The sequence below is a fragment of the Pristiophorus japonicus genome, chromosome 20 (genome assembly GCF_044704955.1).
Source record: "Pristiophorus japonicus isolate sPriJap1 chromosome 20, sPriJap1.hap1, whole genome shotgun sequence".
NCBI lineage: Eukaryota > Metazoa > Chordata > Chondrichthyes > Pristiophoridae > Pristiophorus > Pristiophorus japonicus.
Window position 1 is genome coordinate 24,758,706 of NC_091996.1, and position 12,767 is coordinate 24,771,472.

The 12,767-nt window shown below is 44.1% G+C and overlaps 1 protein-coding gene across 5 annotated transcripts in view; it reads right to left on the reverse strand.

The window, feature by feature from the left end:
- Positions 1 to 12,767, reverse strand: part of LOC139232442 (ras-specific guanine nucleotide-releasing factor RalGPS1-like) — a 1,066,646-nt gene that overhangs the window by 844,909 nt on the left and 208,970 nt on the right. For all 5 annotated transcript variants that reach the window (XM_070862624.1, XM_070862625.1, XM_070862622.1 and 2 more), the window contains one exon: positions 1,486 to 1,597. The gene's annotated coding sequence lies outside the window, so the exon portion shown is untranslated. The remainder of the gene's footprint in view (positions 1 to 1,485; positions 1,598 to 12,767) is intronic.

The following is a 12,767-nucleotide window of genomic DNA, read 5'->3' on the forward strand; positions in this document are numbered from 1 at the left end:
AGGAACACAGACATCTCGGGGGGGGGGGGGGTTGTGGGGCTGGAGGAGATTTCAGAGATAGGGAGGGGCGAGGCCATGGAGGGATTTGAAAATAAGGATTTTAACATCTTCAGCAAGAGAAAGTAGGGGAGAAGATGATATTCTTTTCCCATTTCTCCCCTGATTGATCACACAACCTCCTCACTCTACAGAAAGAATAAAGAGTTTATTTTGTACTGAATCCCTCAACTTCCTCTCAGGTTTGACTGGGTCACACAGCATCAGTGGAGAGCTTCTGCTGATGTTATCTCCAGGTAGTCATTCGAGAGCCCGACGGCTGCCTGATCGGCTGCAGTTATACTCGGGTCACTGCGAACCTTAAACCACTTGGAAATATCCAAAATGAGCATTCCAGCTGCCCTATTTAATGTGAAGAGGCACAGATGGAAGATGCAAGTAGATATATGCAGGCATATTTGACAGATTTTAGGATACAGCCAGCTATTTAAAATTCACAAGACTTGAGCGTTGAGTCTGTTTATCGACACGTGTTCTAATCTCTGAGATGAATGTATAAACAGGCTCAGCAAAGCAGTAGAGACCGTGTTCTTGCTGCAGGGGCTATGTGGCTTTTGTTATTGGGGTGGGGGGGGCAGGGGGGAGAAGAGTTTTGCAGTTCACTATTTATAAATAAGTCATAAATATTTGCACAAAGAATAGATGACCATGAAACTACTGGATTGCTGTAAAAACCCATCTGGTTCACTAATGTCCTTTAGGGAAGGAAATCTGCTATCCTTACCCGGTCTGGCCTATATGTGACTCCAGACCCACAGCAATGTGTTTGACTCTGAACTGCCCTCTGAAATGGCCCAGCATACCACTCAGTTGTACATGGTGGCTCACCACCACCTTCCCGAGAGCAATTAGGAATGGGCATTAAATGCTGGCCTTGCTGTGACGCCCACATCCGTATGTATCCAAATATATATATTTTTTAATCCTCCTAGGGGGATGCAGAGGATGATGGGGAGGTATGTGGGGTCTCTTAGGGGTCAAGGTGAGTCCATGATGACACACCTAGTAATGACAGATCAAAACCAAGTCAACCTCTGTAGTAGATTCAGTAATTAACCGCAGTGCATTATTGATGATTGACCAGCCAGCCACACTGGATGGGATAGAGAGCAGGCACTCGAGGCCAGGGTTCTTTGTAACTGGTCCCAGGGTCAGCATTATTTGGGAAAAAATCTCTATGTGGGGAGCGAAGCAGATGGCACAAAACTGGGATCGATCAGGAAATGCCCAAAGCAAAGAAATACCATAGGAATATCGTCGCTGAGAAAGTCTAACATAGGTCTACAACCGAGCACTGATTTCGTTCCTCCATTTGAGCTGTCATTTTAAAGCAAGGTGATTCATAAAACGTAACTTATTTGCCAGATCATTTTAGTCCGAGCCAGTAAATTCAACAGTCTAGCCAAGTAATGGGACATCTGGACTTACCCATATTTCTCTCTGGGATTTGCTTTTACATCTGATGGTTCGGACAATCAGCGAGATGGTGAGAAGCTGTCACAGCAAGGGGTTGATCAAATGCAGATCACTTCTCACAATTCTGAAATAGAACAGAAGCCAATGTCATCCACTTTTCTGGAGTATCCCAATCAATTCATATTTCCATCTGTTATGTAAATGCTCTCATTTTGCTTACAAGTTTGCTTTAGAATGGTGAAGTAATTCCCTCCTGTGAATCACATGACAGCATTATTCTGTAATGACGACATCACAATACTCTCTCAAAGATTTCATTCAACTGTAATCTCAAGTCCACGTCTCACTGTCATCGACAGGGTTTTACTTTTAGTGTGTATGTACACCAAAATGTAGAGTTGCTGCACTGACACTTGAGTTAACGTAAATGACAATCTTGCTACAAATGACCGATCACTTTTTAAATTAGTTTATATAGGATTACAGAGGATATATGGTACAGAAACAGGCCATTCGGCCCAACCAGTCCATGCCGGCATTTATGCTCCACTCGAGCCTCCTCCCGTCTTTCCTCATGCATGAAACACAAAAGGATAGTATGCAAGTACAGCAAGTAATCAGGAAGGCCAATGGAATCTTGGCCTTTATTGCAAAGGGGATGGAGTATAAAAGCAGGGAAGTCTTGCTACAGCTATTTAAGGTATTGGTGAGGCCACATCTGGAATACTGCATGCTGTTTTGGTTTCCATATTTACAAAAGGATATACTTGCTTTGGAGGCAGTTCAGAGAAGGTTCACTCGGTTGATTCCGGGGATGAGGGGGTTGACTTATGAGGAAAGGTTGAGTAGATTGGGCCTCTATTCATTGGAATTCAGAAGAATGAGAGGTGATTTTATCAAAACGATAAGATTATGAGGGGGCTTGACAAGGTGGATGCAAAGAGGATGTTTCCACTGATGGGGGAGACTAGAACTAGAGGGTATGATCTTAGAATAAGGGGCCACCCATTTAAAACAGAGATGAGGAGAAATTTCTTCTGAGGGTTGTGGATCTGTGGAATTCGCTGCCTCCAGAGAGCTGTGGAAGCTGGGACATTGAATAAATTCAAGACATAAATAGACAGTTTCTTGAACGATAAGGGGATAAGGGGTTATAGGGAGCAGGCAGGGAAGTAGAGCTGAGTCCATGATCAGATCAGCCATGATCTTACTGAATGGCGGAGCAGGCTCGAGGGGCCATATGGCCTACTCCTGTTCCTATTTCTTATGTTCTTATGTTCTTAAATCTATCAGCATAACCCTCTATTTCCTTCTCCCTCATATGCTTGTCTAACCTCCCCTTAAATGCATCGATACTATTCACTTCAACCACTCCGTGGTAGCGAGTTCCACATTCTCACCACTCTTTGGGTAAAGGCATATCTTCTGAATTCTCTATTGGGTTTCTTTTCTTGGTGAATATCTTATATTGATGGCCTCTAGTTATGCTCTTCCCCAGAAGTGGAAACACTCTCTCTGTATCCACTCTTTCAAAACCTATCATTATTTTGCAGACCTCTATTAGATCACGCCTCAGCCTTTTCTTTTCAAGAGAAAAGAGACCCAGCCTGTTCACCTTTGGATGCCATTCTGTGGACAAATGGGATTGAGGGGTTATGCTGAGACAGCTGATGCATGAAGAGAGTTTGTTCAGGTTGAATGGCCTTTTCCTGTTCCTTAAAATTCATGTTATACGGCGAAACAATAATTGCATAGGTTAGAAGAATGGATTATCATCAAAAATATTTAGCAGCATAAATATTTTATACCAAGTTTTATTATTTGCATATGGCCACAATTAGTTCCTTTCCAACCAGCTTTTTTGATCATTTTGAAAATCTGTTCAGTGGAAATAACAATTCAAAAGGTATCGCAGTGCTTCAAAATGCAAAACAGTGTAGCACCACTCAGCACAGAGCAAGGAGGATGTTTGATTACCATGAAAAAAGTCTTGCATTTCTGTGGCGCCTTTCACAACCACCGGACGTCTCAAAGCGCTTTACAGCCAATGAAGTACTTTTGGAGTGTTGTAATGTGGGAATCACAGCAGTCAATTTGCGCACAGCAAGCTCCCACAAACAGCAATGTGATAATGAGCAGATAATCAGTTTTTAGTGATGTTGATTGAGGGATACATATTGTCCAGGAACACCGGGGATAACTTCCCTGCTCTTCTTCAAAATAGTGGCCATGGGATCTTTTACGTCCACCTGAGGGGAGGGGGCGCAGACAGGGCCTCGGTTTAACGTCTCATTCGAAAGACGGCACCTCTGACAGTGCAGTGTTCCCTCAGCACTGCATTGGAGTGTCAGCCTAGATTTATGTGCTCAAGTCCCTGGAGTGGGACTTGAACCCATAACTCAGAGGCGAGAGTATTATCCACTGAGCCACAGCTGACACTCAATATTAAATGAAAAATATTGCTTTTTGAATTAGAATTCGTCTAACTATCCATAGAATTAAAATGTAATCATAGTGCTTCCATTGTTGGCATTGCTTGTTTGAACTCCTTAAAATGCTGTTAACAACCCACAGACTTAAGAAAACATTAAATGTGTTGTGCTCTTCATACTCCCTGAAACCTAATCCTGTTTTGCAACATATTCAATTGTGGCTCAAGACAATGTGACAAAATTAATTCTTTATCCGTGTTAAGAGGATTTGAAGCTGGCAACCATTCATTTCTGGGATACGGAACAACAACCTCAGTACTCAGAACACCATCATAAATTAATAAAAATGCCATTCTTTGCTACCCACTACCTATCGCATTGCTGGGAGCATATAACAGACTGTATTCCCCATTCTCAGATCGATACATTAAACAAGACCTGGTGGCACAGCAACATCAGTGGGTTGCAGGCAACTTTCTTTTGCCCGCTTTTATTCTGTAAATATCTATAATTGAGCATCACTGTTGCAAACTCGTGGGAGCTGAGAAAGTTGCAGTTTTGCTGTGATTCACCCTCACTGAGATTCACCGGTTTGTTCAGACCAATGTGGAGCTTATCCCTAATCAGGGAAAGGTTTTCTAAACGCAGCGATTCATAACACCATTATGCAACCAAAGCTTGCACGGTGTACAAGTGACTTCCTCCAGCTTCAACAGTATGTTACAAGCACACAACACAACAGCACCTCATCTTTACAGCCTCACTCAGAATTGTGAACCTGTGGAATTCTCTGCCACAGAAAGTTGTTGAGGCCAGTTCATTCGATATATTCAAAAAGGAGTTTGATGTGGCCCTTACGGCAAAAGGGATCAGGAGGTATGGAGAGAAAGCAGGAATGGGGTACTGAGGTGAAAGATCAGCCATGATCATATTGAATGGTGGTGCAGGCTCGAATGGCCTACTCCTGCACCTATTTTCTATGTTTCTATGTCTCTTAATCTCTTCCGTCTTCCACCCTATCACAGACCTTCCCTTTTGCTCTTTCCTCCTCTTCCCCCACCCCTACACTTGCTGAAAAACCGGTTACATCTCTAACCTTTTCCAGTTCTGACGAAGGGTCATCGACCTGAAACGTTAACTGTTTCTCTCTCCACAGATGCTGCCTGACCTGCTGAGTATTTCCAGTATTTTCTGTTTTTATTACAGACTAGGGTTCTCTGGTTATATAAAATCACAAGAGAGAAACATGAGTCTTCTACATGTAGTGGTCAGGACTGATGCACTGAAGTTCACAGAGAGCACGTACAATTTACTGGTAGATACAGAGTATGCCATTCCATTGACCCTAATCAAATCCAAACATCATTGCTGATCAGAGTTAGCTGGGACAACATCCCTTCTGGTCAAATGGCATGCTTTGACTGCTCGTGCCCTGTTGCATGTCACTGTCCACCATGATATTTTCAACACAATTTGCCAAAATGAGAGATTCATATCAATGATTTGGACTAGAATGTCGGGTGTATGATTAAGATATTTGCAGATGATCCAAAAATTGGCCATGTGGTTGATAATGAAGAAGAAAGCTGCGGACTGCAGGAAGATATCAATGGACTGGTCAGGTGGGCAGAACAGTGGCAAATGGAATTCAATCTGGAGCAGCATGAAGTAATGCGTTTGGAAAAGACTAACAAGGCAAGGGAATACACAGTAAATTGTAGGATACTGAGAAGTGTAGAGGAACCGAGGGACCTTGGAGTGCATGGCCACAGATCCCTGAATGCAGCAGGACAAGTAGATAAGGTGGTTAAGACGACATACGGGCTACAGACCGAGAGCTGGAAAGTGGGATTAAGCGGAATAGCTTTTTGTCGGTCGGCACGAACACAATGGGCCAAATGGTCTCCTTTTATGCTGCAAATTTCTATGATTTCATGAAAACCTGTCCCCACAAACTACACTTGCACAATAGATTAATTCAGGCCATGTATTTCACGGCACCAGCACAACTCAGGGGTGAGATACCATCAGTAAAATATTTAAACATTGCTCGAACGATTGAGGCCCATCATCTCAAAGCACCCCCTCACCTCTGCCTTGGAATATACTATAATAAATTATTTTTATATATGATTTAGTGACTTCTCTGTCTGCCTTTCCAAGTCTATGTGCATGTGAGTGCGCTTCTGATTTCCTACATTCACGCGCTCTTTATGCATTCTCGACCCAACAGCTGGTCTCCCCTCTCCATCAGTCTATGATTTGCTTTGATTCCTTTATTATCTCTTTTGCTGCCTTCGATCCCTTGTGCTTTAGTTGCTTTTACACCCATTTGTCCGGCTTGCGCAGACATTTCATTTATTTTACTTTCAATAAAAGAAAAGCAATTCCGGAAAAAACCGAAGGGTACTTAAATAAGTGAGACCATTCTGACAGCGTACACTTGAAATCATTGGAAAAATTAAATGACAGTCCTGTAATCGCTGGGTGGTTCAGAAGGACAGCCCAGGCATTGGACCATCTCCAGTCACCTCCATGGAGCACTGATGGGTGGAGGGGGACCGGGGGCGGGGGCTCAGTGAGACTGCCAGGTGGAAAAAGACGAGTATCAAACCGCCATTACGTAGACGGATGACCTTGTGATTCAATTACCGCTAGCAGATCTCGCCATTAACTAAATCAAGCCAGCAACTAATACACAGCGACTTTACAAGGGACAGAATAAAGTCCTTCCAGGTTTAATTAAAAGGGACAGATGTTAATGCTTAGCTTAAAATAAAAGCACAAAAATTTAATATCAACCAGCAAAATAAAATCATCACTGATCTTTGAAGAATGGCTGTAAACAAAACAGATGGTGGAGCAGGATTAAGGTATGGAAAATGAGCCCGCTCCTGGCACACCCTTTGCAACTCCTGAGGCAGCGGCGCTTAGTACTAATGGGGCCCATCCTTTGATGATTCAGTTTGACAGCTTCCTGGCTTGTATCCCCTATTTATTACAAGGCTTACTCTGCTCTGTGGCAGTCGCAGCACTGGAAATGCCACTAAACACTATCATACATATCCTCCGCATCAAACCCCTCTTATCTTCAACTTACAGGAATGCAGTACCTCATGCAAATGTGGGGAAACAACAAGATTTCAAACTGCAAAAAAGGTCCAGGCCTGGAGCTTTGAAGAAAGACGACATAGAAACATAGAAAATAGGTGCAGGAGAAGGCCATTCGGCCCTTCGAGCCTGCACCGCCATTCAATGAGTTCATGACTGAACATGCAACTTCAGTACCCCATTCCTGCTTTCCCGCCATACCCCTTGATCCCCCTAGTAGTGAGGACTGCATTTAACTCCTTTTTGAATATATTTAGTGAATTGGCCTCAACAACTTTCTGTGGTCGAGAATTCCACAGGTTCACCACTCTCTGGGTGAAGAAGTTTCTCCTCATCTCGGTCCTAAATGGCTTACCCCTTATCCTCAGACTGTGACCCCTGGTTCTGGACTTCCCCAACATTGGGAACATTCTTCCTGCATCTAACCTGTCTGAACCCGTCAGAATTTTAAATGTTTCTACGAGTTCCCCTCTCATTCTTCTGAACTCGAGTGAATACAAGCTTAGTTGATCCAGTCTTTCTTCATATGTCAGTCCCGCCATCCCGGGAATCAGTCTGGTGAACCTTCGCTGCACTCCCTCAATAGCAAAAATGTCCTTCCTCAAGTTAGGAGACCAAAACTGCACACAATACTCCAGGTGTGCCTCACCAAGGACCTGTACAACTGTAGCAACACCTCCCTGCCCCTGTACTCAAATCCCCTCACAATGAAGGCCAACATGCCATTTGCTTTAACTGCCTGCTGTACCCGTATGCCAACCTTCAATGACTGATGTACCATGACATTTAGGTCTCGTTGCACCTCCCCTTTTCCTAATCTGTTACCATTCAGCTAATAGTCTGTCTCTCTGTTTTTACCACCAAAGTGGATAACCTCACATTTATCCACATTATACTTCATCTGCCATGCATTTGCCCACTCACCTAACCTATCCAAGTCACTCTGCAGCCTCATAGCATCCTCCTCGCAGCTCACACTGCCACCCAACTTAGTGTCATTCGCAAATTTGGAGATACTACATTTAATCTCCTCATCTAAATCATTAATGTACAATGTAAACAGCTGGGGCCCCAGCACAGAACCTTGCGGTACCCCACTAGTCACTGCCTGCCATTCTGAAAAGTACCCATTTACTCCTACTCTTTGCTTCCTGTCTGCCAACCAGTTCTCAATCCACGTAAGCACACTACCCCCAATCCCATGTGCTTTAATTTTGCACATTAATCTCTTGCGTGGGACCTTGTCGGAAGCCTTCTGAAAGTCCAAATGCACCACATCAAACTGGTTCTCCCTTGTCCACTCTACTGGAAACATCCTCAAAAAATTCTAGAAGATTTGTCAAGCATGAATTCCCTTTCACAAATCCATGCTGACTTGGAACTATCATGTCACCTCTTTCCAAATGCGCTGCTATGACATCCTTAATAATTGATTCCATCATTTTACCCACTACCGATGTCAGGCTGACCGGTCTATAATTCCCTGTTTTCTCTCTCCGTCCTTTTTTAAAAAGTGGGGTTACATTGGCTACCCTCCACTCCATAGGAACTGATCCAGAGTCTATGAAATGTTGGAAAATGACCGTCAATGCATCCGCTATTTCCAAGGCCACCTCCTTAAGTACTCTGGGATGCAGTCAATCAGGCCCTGGGGATTTATCGGCCTTCAATCCCATCAATTTCCCCAACACAATTTCCCGACTAATAAGGATTTCCCTCAGTTCCTCCTTCTTACTAGACCCTCTGACCCCTTTTATATCCGGAAGGTTGTCTGTGTCCTCCTTAATGAATACCGAACCAAAGTACTTGTTCAATTGGTCTGCCATTTCTTTGTTCCCAGTTATGCCTTTCCCTGATTCTGACTGCAGGGGACCTACGTTTGTCTTTACTAACCTTTTTCTCTTTACATATCTATAGAAGCTTTTGCAGTCCATTTTAATGTTCCCTGCATGCTTCTTCTCGTACTCCATTTTCCCTGCCCTAATCAAACACTTTGTCCTCCTCTGCTGAGTTCTAAATTTCTCCCAGTCCCCGGGTTCGCTGCTATTTCTGGCCAATTTGTATGCCACTTCTTTGGCTTTAATACTATCCCTGATTTCCCTTGATAGCCACGGTTGAGTCACCTTCCCTTTTTTGTTTTTACGCCAGACAGTGATGTACAATTGTTGTCGTTCATCCATGCGGTCTCTAAATGTCTGCCATTGCCCATCCACTGTCAACCCCTTAAGTATCATTCGCCCATCTATCCAAGCCAATTCACGCCTCATAGCTTCAAAGTTACCCTTCTTTAAGTTCTGGACCATGGTCTCTGAATTAACGGTTTCATTCTCCATCCTAATGTAGAATTCCACCATATTATGATCACTCTTCCCCAAGGGGCCTCGCACAATGAGATTGCTAATTAATCCTCTCTCATTGCACAACACCCAGTCTAAGATGGCCTCCCCCGAGTTGGTTCCTCGACATATTGGTCTAGAAAACCATCCCTATGCACTCCAGGAAATCCTCCTCCACCAGTTTGGTGGAGGTTAGCCAGTTTAGTTAGCCCAATCTATATGCATATTAAAGTCACCCATGATAACTGCTGCACCTTTAATTGCATGCACCCCTAATTTCCTGTTTGATGCCCTCCCCAACATCACTAGTACTGTTTGGAGGTCTATACACAAATCCCACTTGCGTTTTCTGCCCCTTGGTATTCTGTAGCTCCATCCATACCGATTCCACATCATCCAAGCTAATGTCTTTCCTTACAATTGCATTAATTTCCTCTTTAACCAGCAACATTACCCCGCCTCCTTTTCCTTTCTGTCTATCCTTCCTAAATGCTGAATACTCTTGGACGTTGAGTTCCCAGCCTTGGTCACCCTGGAGCCATGTCTCCGTGATGCCAATCACATCGTATCCGTTAACTGCTATCTGCACAGTTAATTCATTCACCCTATTCCGAATACTCCTCGCATTGAGGCACAGAGCCTTCAGGCTTGCCTTTTTAACACACTTAGACCCTTTAGAATTTTGCTGTAAAGTGGCCCTTTTTGTTTTTTGCCTTGGGTTTCTCTATCCTCCACTTTTACTCATCTCCTTTCTGTCTTTTGCTTCTGATTCCATTTTGTTTCCCTGTCTCCCTGCGTTGGTTCCCATCCCCTTGCCATATTAGTTTAACTCCTCCCCAACAGCACTAGCCAACACTCCTCCAAGGACATTGGTTCCGGTCCTGCCTTGGTGCAGACCGTCCGTTTTGTACTGGTCCCACCTCCCCCAGAACCGGTTCCAATGCCCCAGGAATTTGAATCCCTTCCTGCTGCACCACTGCTCAAGCCACGTACTCATCTGAGCTATTCTGCGATTCCTACTCTGACTAGCACGTGACACTGGTAGCAATCCCGAGATGACTACTTTTGAGGACCTACTTTTTAAATTTAGCTCCTAGCTCCTTAAATTCGTCTCGTAGGATCTCATCCCGTTTTTTACCCATATCGTTGGTACCAATGTGCACCACAACAACTGACTGTTCACACCCTCCCTTTTCAGAATGTCCTGCACCCGCTCCGAGACAACCTTGACCCTTGCACCAGGGAGGCAACATACCATCCTGGAGTCTCGGTTGCGACCGCAGAAACGCCCATCTATTCCCCTTACAATTGAATCCCCTATCACTATCGCTCTCCCACTCTTTTTCCTGCTCACCTGTGCAGCAGAACCAGCCACGGTGCCATGAACTTGGCTGCTGCTGCTGCTTCCACCGATGAGTCATCCCCCTCAACAGTACTCAAAGCGGTGTGTCTGTTTTGCAGGGGATCCCTGCACTACCTTCCTTGCACTGCTCTTGCTGTTGGTCTTCTATTCCCTATCTGGCTGTGGACCCTTTACCGGCGGTAAGACCAACTCGCTAAACGTGTTATTCATGTCATTCTCAGCATCGTGGATGCTCCAGAGTGAATCCACCTTCAGCTCCAATTCCGCAACGCGGTCAGTCAGGAGCTGGAGGCGGATACACTTCCCGCACATGTGGTCGTCAGGGACACCAGAGGCGTCCCTGATTTCCCACATAGTACAGGAGGAGCATAACACGTATCCGAGCTCTCCTGCCATGACTTAACCCTTAGATTAACTTAAATTGGCAACAGTGCTAAAAGTTACTCACTGATATAGAAGAGAAAAACGAAAAACTACTTACCAATCACCAGCCAATCACTTACCCCCTTGGCTGTGACGTCACCTTTCTATTTCTTTTTTGCCTTCTCCCTGCAGCTGTAGCTGTACAAGCTGGGCATTTATAGGCCTCTCGCCGACTAGCATTTATATAGCGCCTTTCACGACCACTGGCCGTCTCAAAGCGCTTTACAGCCAATGAAGTACTTTTGGAATGTAGTCGCTGTTGTAATGTGGGTAAACAGCAGCCAATTTGCGCACAAGCAAGCTCTCACAAACAGCAATGTGATAATGACCAGATAATCTATTGTTTTGTTATGTTGATTGAGGGATAAATATTGGCCAGGACACCGGGGATAACTCCCCTGCTCTTCTTCGAAATAGTGCCATGGGGTCTCTTATGTCCACTTGAGGGGGCAGACGGGGCCTCGGTTTAACGTCTCATCCGAAAGACGGCACCTCCAACAGTGCAGCGCTCCCTCAGTATTGCACTGAGTTGTCAGCCTAGATTTTTGTGCTCAAGTCCCTGGAACAGCATTATCAGTGCCAGTAAGCAGAAATACTAATGGCTCTCATTCAGCAATACCACAACGCTAATAAGCAAAGCCGTTCCATGCCAACCACAGGTATCCATAAACATACTGGATTACTTCACCCAACAGTTGCCAAGCAGCAGCACTTGTTACTCAAATCTAGGAAACGGAGCCTTCATTAGTGTTTGTTGACATGCTGAAGAAATCTGCAGTTGCCCATTTGAGTAGGTGAAGGGCTGCTTGGATGATAAACCTATGGCGAGCTGCGTTACTGTACGCACTTAAGGAAATGCCTTGCGTTTGTCCCATGACACAAGACCAAGCAACAAATGAATCAAATAAAACCCTTTTTGCAAGAACCTGACTGCAAACTTGTCAAAGGCATTTATCTGGACGTGCAGGTGCTCGGGGCACGTTTGTTTGGAACATTTGATCTTTTTCAGCAGACAGGTAACATGATAGTTACATTTTTAGCATTTTACAGTTAATAGCATTTCTTAAGGTACAGTATCCACGGAGTGCAACAATTGGAATACTTCAATGTGTCACCCCAATTGTGCTGTACATTAATTGATTGCCTTCATTCGTATTAATACATGACCATCTCAAGATAATCGTCTTGGATACACAAATAGCAGGTGTCATGAGCAAAAGCAATTTTCATTTTATCTGTTACTTAGGTACAAGCAAATTTTCAGCAACAAAGGTTCTAAAGAGGTTGGGGAGATTGTTGTCAAATCTACTAATACTACAGTTCACTATCATAGTTCTGTAAAAAGCCTTGATTTACGATGAACACTGATTTTAATTGTGTCCTCTATATGAAAAAAAAAACTTGCATTTTATATAGCATCTTTCATGACCACCGGACGTCTCAAAGCACTTTCCAGCCAATTCAGTACTTTTGGAGTGGAGACACTGCTGTAATGTAGGAAATATGCCCAGCATGCAGATTCTGGCTACTGCGAGAATGATTATCATTGTAATCTGAAACTCGGATCTTGATTAAATCAGACTGCACGAAGAATTTAAATGAAAGAAAAACAAGCCTTGGGTCGGGTGC